Source organism: Antedon bifida, chromosome 2 (assembly GCF_963402885.1).
Source record: "Antedon bifida chromosome 2, ecAntBifi1.1, whole genome shotgun sequence".
NCBI classification, from domain to species: domain Eukaryota; kingdom Metazoa; phylum Echinodermata; class Crinoidea; order Comatulida; family Antedonidae; genus Antedon; species Antedon bifida.
This window is the reverse complement of record NC_136227.1, coordinates 10,055,151-10,067,090: the sequence shown is the minus strand read 5'-3', so window position 1 is coordinate 10,067,090 and position 11,940 is coordinate 10,055,151.

Here is an 11,940-nt window from a genome sequence, read left to right as displayed (position 1 = left end):
AAGAATATGGTATGTTGTTAGTGCTGAATTCTGTAAATTTTGTGTCATATCAACTGAGAATTTGTATCATTTCTGTAGGCCCAACAGTAAACATCATCGTTTAGGGCCGCCAATATAATTGGCTATTTTTTCAATCACATTGTCAGAAAATGAAATTCTTAATGAAATATTACATGTAAAACCAAATATAAATATATGTGATGTGAATATAACAATGGAGAAACTTTCATGGAGAAATAACTTACTTATTTATAACTAACTTATTTTTTCGTGATATAACTAATGAAACAATGTTTAGAAAATGATATCATCTAAGTGATGTTTTAGATATAACGTTTAACTTTTTTTTTTATTCTCCATACATTCAATTATTTTCATATAGTTCTTGTATAACACCATATCAAGTAGTACAGTAGTAGAAATTATTGTAGGGTTTTCTTATTATTCAGTCAATTCAGTGTTTCTATACAGAAAAGAGTAGTCAGTGGCCTTAACATCAATTAATTGTATAATTTGCACCCAAGGTCGAATAGCAAGAAACTAAGGTCCAGTTACATTGTTGTTCATTGGTCAATAGGAAATGAACAGCACACTTATGGGTGGTGACAAAGTTTAGTTATTGATAAATTGTCCTTGGGAAAAACACATTAGTTGGGCTGACCATGGGCTGACAGAGTTAACGACTTCGTAACGCTATCCGGGGCTCCTGCACCTAATGAGGGTGTTTGTGGTTCCATTTAGAACAGAGTTTCAACTCTACTGTACAAGCTAAGCTAACAAAAGCTAGACTTATATCATTGGTTGGCCTACATATTCTAACAAACATTACATAAGCTAAGGAATTTGAACAGGCATATTTATGGCAAGCCTCAGCTGTCTGAAGTATTCAAAATATTATATTATTATATCATTTTTTTAGTATATTATATATTGTATTGTAATGAATTATACGTTTTGCATTATATTACTTGGTTTTAGCATTATATTATATCTATTTCTAATATATTATGTGAAAAATGTAACAAATTATTGACTTTTTGTATTATATTATTCGGTTTTGGCATTATATTATGAACATTTACTATTATATTATTAATAAAATACATTATATTATAATATAATTGTATTATATTAAACCCATTTACCTTACTTTATAACATACAACATTATTATATTATACGGATTCGTTAGTTATATTATTATTTTGTATGATGTTTATTATACGTCACGGCTCATTTCAGTTCTTCTAACTCTTTCTCTCCCTCCCCCTGTTCACTAGCAATCAGCGGCAGAATCTGAATTGTGTGACTGTTGAAGAATAACTATACTACGTACTAGGCCTAGCCTAGGCCCACTAGGGGATCTAGCCTAGACGTAGCTAGTTAGACAAGTGACCAAGGACCACCGGACAGCTACAACTAATACTACAATACAATAATACTACTAATGCAATAACTACTACTGCTAATACTTAGGCCTAGCTAGTAGAGTACTAGGTAGGTTAGCTACTACTAGGCTCTAGGGGGGTTAGGGCGTATGTATGATGTTAACTACTAGGCCTAGGCCTACTAGTACTAGCCTAGGCTAGGCCTAGACTTAAGTTGTAGTAGGCTAGGGCCGGGCCTGCTGCCTTAGGCTAGGCTAGGCTACTACTACTACTACTAGGCAGCCAGCCCATGATGGTTACGAGTAAGCCAAAATTTTGGATATAAGTAAACCAAAATTTGGGTACGAGCGAGTTGGCATGGGTACGGGTTGACCTGTATCCTTCTTTCTAGCTAATCGTACTAGGCCTAGGCCTCAAGTAAGTCTACGCTACCCAGTCCGGCTACAATATGGTCTATTTTGTTTTATAGCTTTATTGATAGCTGGGTTCAAATCTGGGTTGGGACGGCTTTTTCTCATTCTAAAACAGAGTTCCTTATCATAATAAAATAATATATGAATTTATTTGTATTAGTACCTAGGCCCTAATTGCCATTGCATTTATTATTATTAATTATATATTATACGGTTACCCCTTAATTATACTATAGTATAATTTCCTTGTTATATTTTACAATATTTTCTTTATAATTCTACAATTTTGTCTTTCACAGCACAAATTTATCATACTGTATTTGTCCAAGCTACTCCAGCTACATGGTATTGCCTTGAGGCTAAACTACACGGTATACTGGCACTACCATCATTCCTGGCTCGTCAACCTGGACCACATAAGCACAGTTTCAGTTTCAGTTTATTTACCATTTCAATTTCTGAACATAAGAGATGAACAACTTATATGGATGGATAACCATAAGAGCGAAGCTCGTTTACCGGTCACCCGTTAGTGCAGTGACATTACGGACAACATAAAGACAGGACAAAGGTGCAATACATAACAAGACATGTGAACACTTGTGTTTGCAACCCCTTGGATAAAATAATATATTTATATAAAGGAGAAAGATAGATATTATAATATTTCTTTTTTATCATACAATACATAGTACCTATTGGTATTATATCTAAAAATACAAAGGCGGCTAACACAGATAGTTCCATATATACAGTACTCTCTTATAAATAGATGTATCTCTCCAATCTACCTAATCTAATAATAGTACTATTAGCATACTACTATACACTTTGTAGACAAGAAGTAAGTTGTATACACCTAGAGGACTTATGGTAGTACAGTCGAACGCCCTCTCACTGGCCCGGTCAACATAATCTATACCTAGATTATTACAGTAATTAAAGTACATTATTACAGAGATTTTTTTTTTGTTTTTGCAGAAATCAAAGTTATGTGTATAGAAAGCAGTACTCGTATTACAAACTAAGCAGGTTGTACTCTTGAACGCAAACTGGCAGGATATTTTGAATATTTTTTATTGTTGAAATAAATGGAATCCTAACTTCTTTGCAACAACTGGAGACGAAGACATATTATGACCCTTTTATTTAAATTTATTTGAATAGACCTTCATGTAAATTCATTAAAGGCTATATGTTTGTTTTATATTTTAATATGTGATAGTAGAAAATCATTGTGTATAATGAGGACTAAGAATCTGATATTCACTTGCATTCTCATCTTTTAAAAATTTTATTTATAATGCTGGTAATGAGTTTAAAATTTAATTATATTGACTAGTTTTGATAATCATTATTTCTTTTGTGTAATATAGTTCATATATTATGTATTGAATAAATTGGTAAGGCCCTATACTGTTATTATTTAAGGAAAGTTTATATACACTTATTTTATGCCTACTTAGTATTAATTGTTTATATAAATATTTTGTCTAATTGCCTTGATTTTTTGTATAGGCCAATGGCATCAATGTTTTTCTCAACGCAAATTAGCCTAATAATGCCACATTTAAACACATGATTCATTGATTTCTGATATTCTGTACTTTAGTATGCATTACTAAAATAACCAAGTAGTTAATATATTTCATTTGTAATGTATGTATAAACATTAAGTTTTTTTTCACATTTTTAAATTTAAAAATTATTACAATACCTACCTTTCTGATATTGTTACTATTGTATAATATATTTTGAGGCAGCAATAAAAAAAAATTAAAACAATTAATTTGACTTATACTGTACTATGTTAGTTCAGGATATGAAATGTGTGTGGGCATCTGGTGTGTTGGAGGTTGGTGGTGTGAGGTGTATATTTGTCACTTTAAGACCTAAATTAGATGTTTTCTGAAGAAAAGAAGTAAGAGGATACGCTTTCAAACAATTCCAAGAAGATTCACACAAAAATAATTACTTTCCAATAAAATAGTATAACAGTGTATATTACAGTACATTGAATAAACTCGAGCGGAAAAATAACGCACATAAAAAAACACTCTTGTCGAAAAGTGCCCTCTATAGTTTTCTATTAATTTATTAATAATTATTATTAATTAATGAGTAATATGAACATATTTTTAACATTCAATGCTGGAAACTGGTTCTACTCCTAACAAAGTTTCATACCTCCAAATTTCATCAACGTATTCAAAGCACTTCAATATTAAATATCACATTTAACATAAAACATTCGGGTTTTGGATAGAATTTTGCTTAAAAACATATACAAAAAACATCGATAAAAAATACTTTTCGTATTCAAAAACAGGTGATACTTGGTATAAATGTTCACTATAGGTTGCTCTATTCACAGAAACAAAATTGCTTTCATGAACGTTTTTTTTCGGTTGTTTTTTCAAAATAGTTATTAGCTTGAAAAAAATGAGTTGGAATTGTATAGTCTTTCATAAGTGTACATTTTGTAAAAACGTAAATTTAAAAAATCAGTGATATGGCTTGATAGTTATTTTTTTTTGCAATATGGATGGAGCAACCTATATTGAACATTTATACCAAGTATCAAATGTTTTTGAATACGAAAAGTATTTTTTATCGATGTTTTTTGTATATGTTTTTAAGCAAAATTCTATCAAAACCTGGATTTGTAATGTTAAATGATATTTATTTAAGTGCTTTGAATACGTTGATGAAATTTGGAGGTATGAAACTTTGTTAGGAGTAGAACCAGTTTCCAGCATTGAATGTTAAAAATATGTTCATATTACTCATTAATTAATAATAATTATTAATAAATTAATAGAAAACTAGAGAGGGCACCTTTCGACAAGAAAATGAATGTTTTTTTATGTGCGTTATTTTTCCGCTCGAGTTTATTCAATGTACTGTAATATACACTGTTATACTATTTTATTGGAAAGTAATTATTTTTGTGTGAATCTTCTTGGAGTTGTTTGAAAGCGTATCCTTTTACTTCTTTTCTTCAGAAAACATCTAATTTAGGTCTTAAAGTGACAAATATACACCTCACACCAGATTCTGCCCACACACACTTCATCTCCTGAACTAACATAGTACAGTATAAGTCAAAATAATTGTTTGTTAAAATTTTTTTTTATTGAAAACAATCTGCCTCAAAAAATATCATACAATAGTAACAATATCAGAAAGGTAGGTATTGTAATAATGTTTAAAGTTAAAAATGTGAAAAAAAAATGAATGTTTATACATACATTACAAATGAAATATATTAACTACTAGGTTATTTTAGTAATGCATACACAAGTACAGAATATCAGAAATCAATGAATCATGTGTCTAAATGTGGCATTATTAGGCTAATTTGCTTTGAGAAAAACATTGATGCCATTGGCCTATACAAAAAATCAAGGCAATTAGACAAAATATTTATATAAACAATTATACTAATATTGGTAGGCATAAAATAAGTGTATATAAACTTTCCTTAAATAATAACAGTACAGGGCCTTACCAATTTATTTAATACATAATATATGAACTATATTACACAAAAGAAATGTAAATGAATTTATAAGGACATAATTATTATCAAAACTAGTCAATATAATTAAATTTTAAACTCATTACCAGCATTATAAATAAAATTTTAAAAAGATGAGAATGCAAGTGAATATCAGATTCTTAGTCCTCATTATACACAATAATTTTCTACTATTAGTATCACATATTAAAATATAAAACAATCATGTAGCCTTTAATGAATTTACATGGAGGTCTATTCAAATAAATTTAAATAAAAGGGTCATAATATGTCTTCGTCTCCAGTTCGTAGAAAATGAAGTTAGGATTCCATTCATTTCAACAATAAAAAATATTCAAAATATCCTGCCAGTTTGCGTTCAAGAGTACAACCTGCTTAGTTTTTAATACGAGTACTGCTTTCTATACACATAACTTTGATTTCTGCAACAACAAAAAAATCTCTGTAATAATGTACTTTAATTACTGCAATAATCTAGGTATAGATTATGTTGACCGGGCCAGTGAGAGGGCGTTCGACTGTACTACCATAAGTCCTCTAGGTGTATACAACTTACTTCTTGTCTACAAAGTGTATAGTAGTATGCTAATAGTACTATTATTAGATTAGGTAGTTGGGAGTAGATTGGAGAGATACATCTATTTATAAGAGAGTACTGTATATATGGAACTATCTGTGTTAGTTGCCTTTGTATTTTATATTGTAATACCAATAGGTACTGTGTATTGGGATGCAATTCAACAGTTATGAATAAAAATAGTCCTATGTACTCAGTATGTTGGAGGAAATAAGCATAAGAGCAAGTCTTGACCACAGGGTGTAAGTCAGTCACTATTTTGAATCAGTAGTATGACTTCTTAGGATTTAATTAATTTTAAAATTATCATTGTATGATCGAAAAGAAATATTATAATATCTAACTTTCTCCTTTATATAAATATATTATTTTATCCAAGGGGTTGCAAACACAAGTGTTCACATGTATTGCACCTTTGTCCTGTCTTTATGTTGTCCGTAATGTTACTGCACTAACGGGTGACCGGTAAACGAGCTTCGCTCTTACGGTTATCCATCCATATAAGTTGTTCATCTCTTATGTTCAGAAATTGAAATGGTAAATAAACTGAAACTGAAACTGTGCTTATGTGGTCCAGGTTGACGAGCCAGGAATAATGGTAGTGCCAGTATACCGTGTAGTTTAGCCTCAAGGCAATACCATGTAGCTGGAGTAGCTTGGACAAATACAGTAGAAATTTATGAGACTTGGTGTGTGATGATTCAGTATGATAAATTTGTGCTGTGAAAGACAAAATTGTAGAATTATGAAGAAAATATTGTAAAATATAACAAGGAAATTATACTATAGTATAATTAAGGGGTAACCGTATAATATATAATAAATAATAATAAATGCAATGGCAATTACTTATATTATGTATACATTACAATATTACAAATAAATTCATATATTATTTTATTATGATAAGGAAATCTGTTTTTGAATGAGAAAAAGCCATCCCAACCCAGATTTGAACCCAGCTATCAATAAAGCTATAAAACAAAATAAACCATATTGTAGCCGGACTGGGTAGCGTAGACTTCCTTGAGGCCTAGGCCTAGTACAATTAGCTAGAAGGATACAGGTCAACCCGTACCCATGCCAACTCGCTCGTACCCAAATTTTGGTTTACTTATCCAAAATTTTGGCTTACTCGTACCCATCATGGGCTGACTGCCTAGTAGTAGTAGTAGCCTAGCCTAAGGCAGCAGGCCCGGCCCTAGCCTACTACAACTTAAGTCTAGGCCTAGCCTAGTACTAGTAGGCCTAGGCCTAGTAGTTAACATCATACATACGCCCTAGAGCCTAGTAGTAGCTACCTAGTACTCTACTAGCTAGGCCTAGGTAGTAGCAGTATTAGTTATTGTAGTAGTATTATTGTATTGTAGTATTAGTTGTAGCTGTCCGGTGGTCCTTGGTCACTTGTCTAACTAGCTACGTCTAGGCTAGATCCCCTAGTAGGCCTAGGCCTAGTACGTAGTAAAGATAATTAGTTATTCTTCAACAGTCACACAATTCAGATTCTGCCGCTGATTGTTAGTGAGCAGGGGGAGGGAGAGAAAGAGTTAGAAGAACTGAAATAAGTCGTGACGTATAATAAACATCATACAAAATAATAATATAACTAACGAATCCGTATAATATAATAATGTTGTATGTTATAAAGTAAGGTAAATGCGTTTAATATAATACAATTATATTATAATATAATGTATTTTATTAATAATATAATAGTAAATGTTCATAATATAATGCCAAAACCGAATAATATAATACAAAAAGTCAATAATTTGTTACATTTTTCACATAATATATTAGAAATAGATATAATATAATGCTAAAACCAAGTAATATAATGCAAAACGTATAATTCATTACAATACAATATATAATATAATAAAAAAATGATATAATAATATAATATTTTGAATACTTCAGACAGCTGAGGCTTGCCATATATATTCACAGGACATGATTTTGTTTATTGTTGTTTCTATATTATGACTAAGACATAAATTGTATTATATTATAATTATAACACGTAGAGTCCGTTATCATATCACTCTTACTAACGTTTTTTTCATCAGAGCAACACAAATATGGATTCGTCGTCATTCCATACCATAATTGATGGGAGATATATATATTTTTTTTAATTTTGCCTAAGCCGAGGAGAAGCCACAGTTCTTCTGTCAGGTATTTAATTTCATATATTGATCGACAATAATTGTTAATAAAACATCTAATCTATTAATGTATCTATAAATGATTACTTTCTATCGTAAACAAAACCTTTGTTTATAAATACAATACAGTTAACTCTGTCACAATATTACCCGCTTCATTTTTTCAATTATGTTCAATTATGATACAATAGACACTTTGTAACTGATATCCCTAACTTACAGTGTAGTAAGTTATGTAAAAGGGGTACCAACAAATCTCGGGCTTCATTTTCTTTTTACCATAGGGTAGACTTCTTTTTTGGAATAGCTTCTTTTCGAGATGGTCTTCTTTTCAAAAATCCTTTTGCGAAACCAAAGAGGGAGGCTTTTCAAAATACAATACTGTACTAGATGTTTGAAACATTACCTGTGAAGTGAAATCATTCACTATCCTTCTAAAAGGTAGCAATCCCGTTCACAAGATAAACAAATACACAAGATGCTCCACATAAATAATATATAATATAATATAATAATATATACGAATTAGTAAAGCGCCAATTCCAGCAACAAGTGATCAAAGGCGCTGTGGACTTAGATGTTACACCTTTTCAACAACATTCTTTTCCCCTAAGGGAAGTTCTAATCCGACAAGACTTGTTCTACCACCAGAACCATGGAGCGAGTGAGCCTCGAACCCTTGCCGATGTTATGGCTATGGATTACGGTTCCACTGTCTCAACCGCTCGGCCACACTCACCCATATGATAAATAATAAAGACTTATTATTACAAGAGTGGAGTTGCAAATTGTCATGAGAAAATTCCTGACATTTGACAAGACCAGAATCGTGGGATTGGTAGCAAAGCTTCATAACAACATATTAAATAATTAAAAAAAATATGCCTAGGAGGAGCTAAACGACAGGGACGATTAAAGCATTTAACAAAAAACCTATAAAACTTAAAGGGTAATTTATATCAAAACGAGATAACTTAAGCAGATGCAAAAATAACTGAACAATACTCAACATTAGAAGCAAGTAAATGACGTTATAAAGCAATAATAACACTAATAATAACAGATGTCTCTGTGTGTACAAAAATGTCAATTTACTGTCAATATAATTCCTAAATAATGGTGAACTAAAAATTTGTCTAAAATAAGTGTATTATAAAAAGGTAAAACAAACACTTGGTTTCAGTTTAAGGGAAACATACATGGATTTGCATTTGGAGACATTGAGAGATAGGTCCCAGTGCCGACTCCATGCAACAACACTATCAGGATCCTCATAAAGACCCTTGGCATCATCATCAGAGCCAACAACACGATACGGCTTCAGGTGATCGTCATAATGCAGTGTAACTTATTGATAAAATTAGGAGATCATTAATGAATACATTACAAAGCAAAGAATAGACCCTTGGGAAATACCAGGGGGAATAAATTTAGAAACCCCATTAATAACTACACGTTGGCTGCGATTAAAGAGATAGTTAGAAACTAAATTGAGAAGGGGCCCAGTAATTCCAAATTTGTTAAGTTTATGAATAAGTTGCTATTGGGAAAGGCAGTCAAACGTTTTAGAATATAGTCAGTAAAAATAATTGTAATTGAACAGCATCAATTAATTATTAATAATTATTCTTTATCAATGTTACATTAATTAAACAAACACTTTATGAAATCGTCTTCACGTTTTGATTCGTTTGTTACTTATCGCTCATTAAACAAATATACATTAATAAAGTACACATAGATGATATTTTCAGTTTTGTAAGTGATATGCAGATAACAGCAAATTATGTGAGACAGGTTGTAATCAGCAGACAAGAAACTACATGCTGATTATTGTCGCTAGACATGATACCGTACGAGAATTGGGTGTATTTGCAGTTAAAACTTAGTCAATGGAATACACGAGCCATTACGTTCGTGTGTGTGTCCATGTCTTAACTAAATCCAAACTATACTATGCAGTGTTATTATTATTATTATGATATTGTGGTATAGTATAGAAGTAATCCGATAATGCGTTTCCGAGTTATGAGTGATCTACAAGCCTACTTGTTGTTAAAAACAAGGCAAGAATTGTGTTTTGAGCTAAAATATTATACGTATGAAACGTCATATGTGCAAAAAATTTTATCGTTTACTAATTAAGTTAATTAAGACTGGACAAGGATATACAGACAAAAAAAACAACATTGTTTCTTATTACGTAAAAAATAAAAACAACTATTGCTAATTTAGGTTTTAAAATAATAAAGGGTGTGTGTGGTTCCGTTCAGAGTTTCAACTCCACTGTACAAGCTTAAGCTAACAAAAGCTACACTTATGTCATTGGTACATATTCTAACATTACATTACATTATGGCTAACACATAATTTGTATTATATTTATAACACATAGACAAGTTTTAACTTCTAGAAGGGATCCATGATATAATGACTTCCAATTACTGCTTTATCTATGTTTATAATACTGTTACTTTAATATCTTTTTTTCTATTTTGTATATGTTCATTCATTATTATCTGAATAAATGTTATCTGATTGATTGATTGATTGATTAATTGATTGGTTATCACATCACTCTTACTAAAGTTATTTCATCAGAACACAAATTTGGATTTGTCGTCATGTTTCTATTCGTTTTAACTAATATATTATTGCAAAACACAATGGTATTCCTCAAACTAAGAAGTTCTTTAATCCGTTCGTTGTTTCCCGAAAGACAGACAAAAAAGACATGGATGGAATACAAATAGATTAAAATTGCATACCATAAATATTGGGAGATATATAGACAATTTATTTTTAGGAAGGTTTTTTCTAAGCAATCAAACCGAATAGAAGCCTATTTTCTTTTGTCTGAATTTCATATAATTTCATATATTGATCGACAATAATCAAGAAAATATCTGTAGTCTATTAATGTATCTATAAATGATTACTTACTATCATCAACACAACTGTTGTTTATAAATACAATACGGTTACTCTGTCACAATGTGGCCTGCTTCATGTTTTCTATTATATTTTTTAATTATGAGAAAATAGACCTTTTGTAAGTGGTATGCGGGTGAATGTACTGTTACAAGTGATATCCCTACTTTACAGTGTAGTAAGTAAAGGCGTATCGTAAAACCTTGGGTTTCTTTTTGTTGGTACACTTGGTGGGCTTTTTTTGGATCGGCTTCTTTTCGAGATGGGCTTCTTCTCGAGAATATTTTTGAAAACTAAAGAGGAAGGCTTCAAAATACAATACTGTACTACGACTTTTGAAGAATTAACTGACAATTTTACATTAATGTGATCATATACACTATATCTGCATCACAAGTTATCTAGCATTAAATGATCTTGTTATTTTGATATTCAAATAGTCTATCTCGAAAATTAACCCAGTGGGTTTGATTTTTTGATTTTTTACGATTTGCTGAGTCAATAGGGAGTTTTCGGTGAACGAATGGGACGGTAATTATTTGAGACACAACGACGGTCAGCAGGCCATGTATATGACTATTTATTTCTATTCTTCTTTGCATCGAGCAATTCTGCCTACATGATTCAAGCTTATAACTTGTTAAATTTACTAATACATGTTATATTTTATATTTAGACTATATCAAACCACTAATGTATGTTTGTTTCTGAAAAACAACGTTAAAATAATCTAGATGTTTTGTTCCATTAACAAAAACATAACGTTTTCATATTCATTTTAACTAACATCTATTAATGTAAAACATTATGGACTCGTGATGAATTATTTAAACGTCCGAATTAACAAATGGAAAGTTAAGTGTAATCCCTTTCTCGCTCTTTAAAAAACATTGAACGAAAAACAATTTACAATACAAATAGAC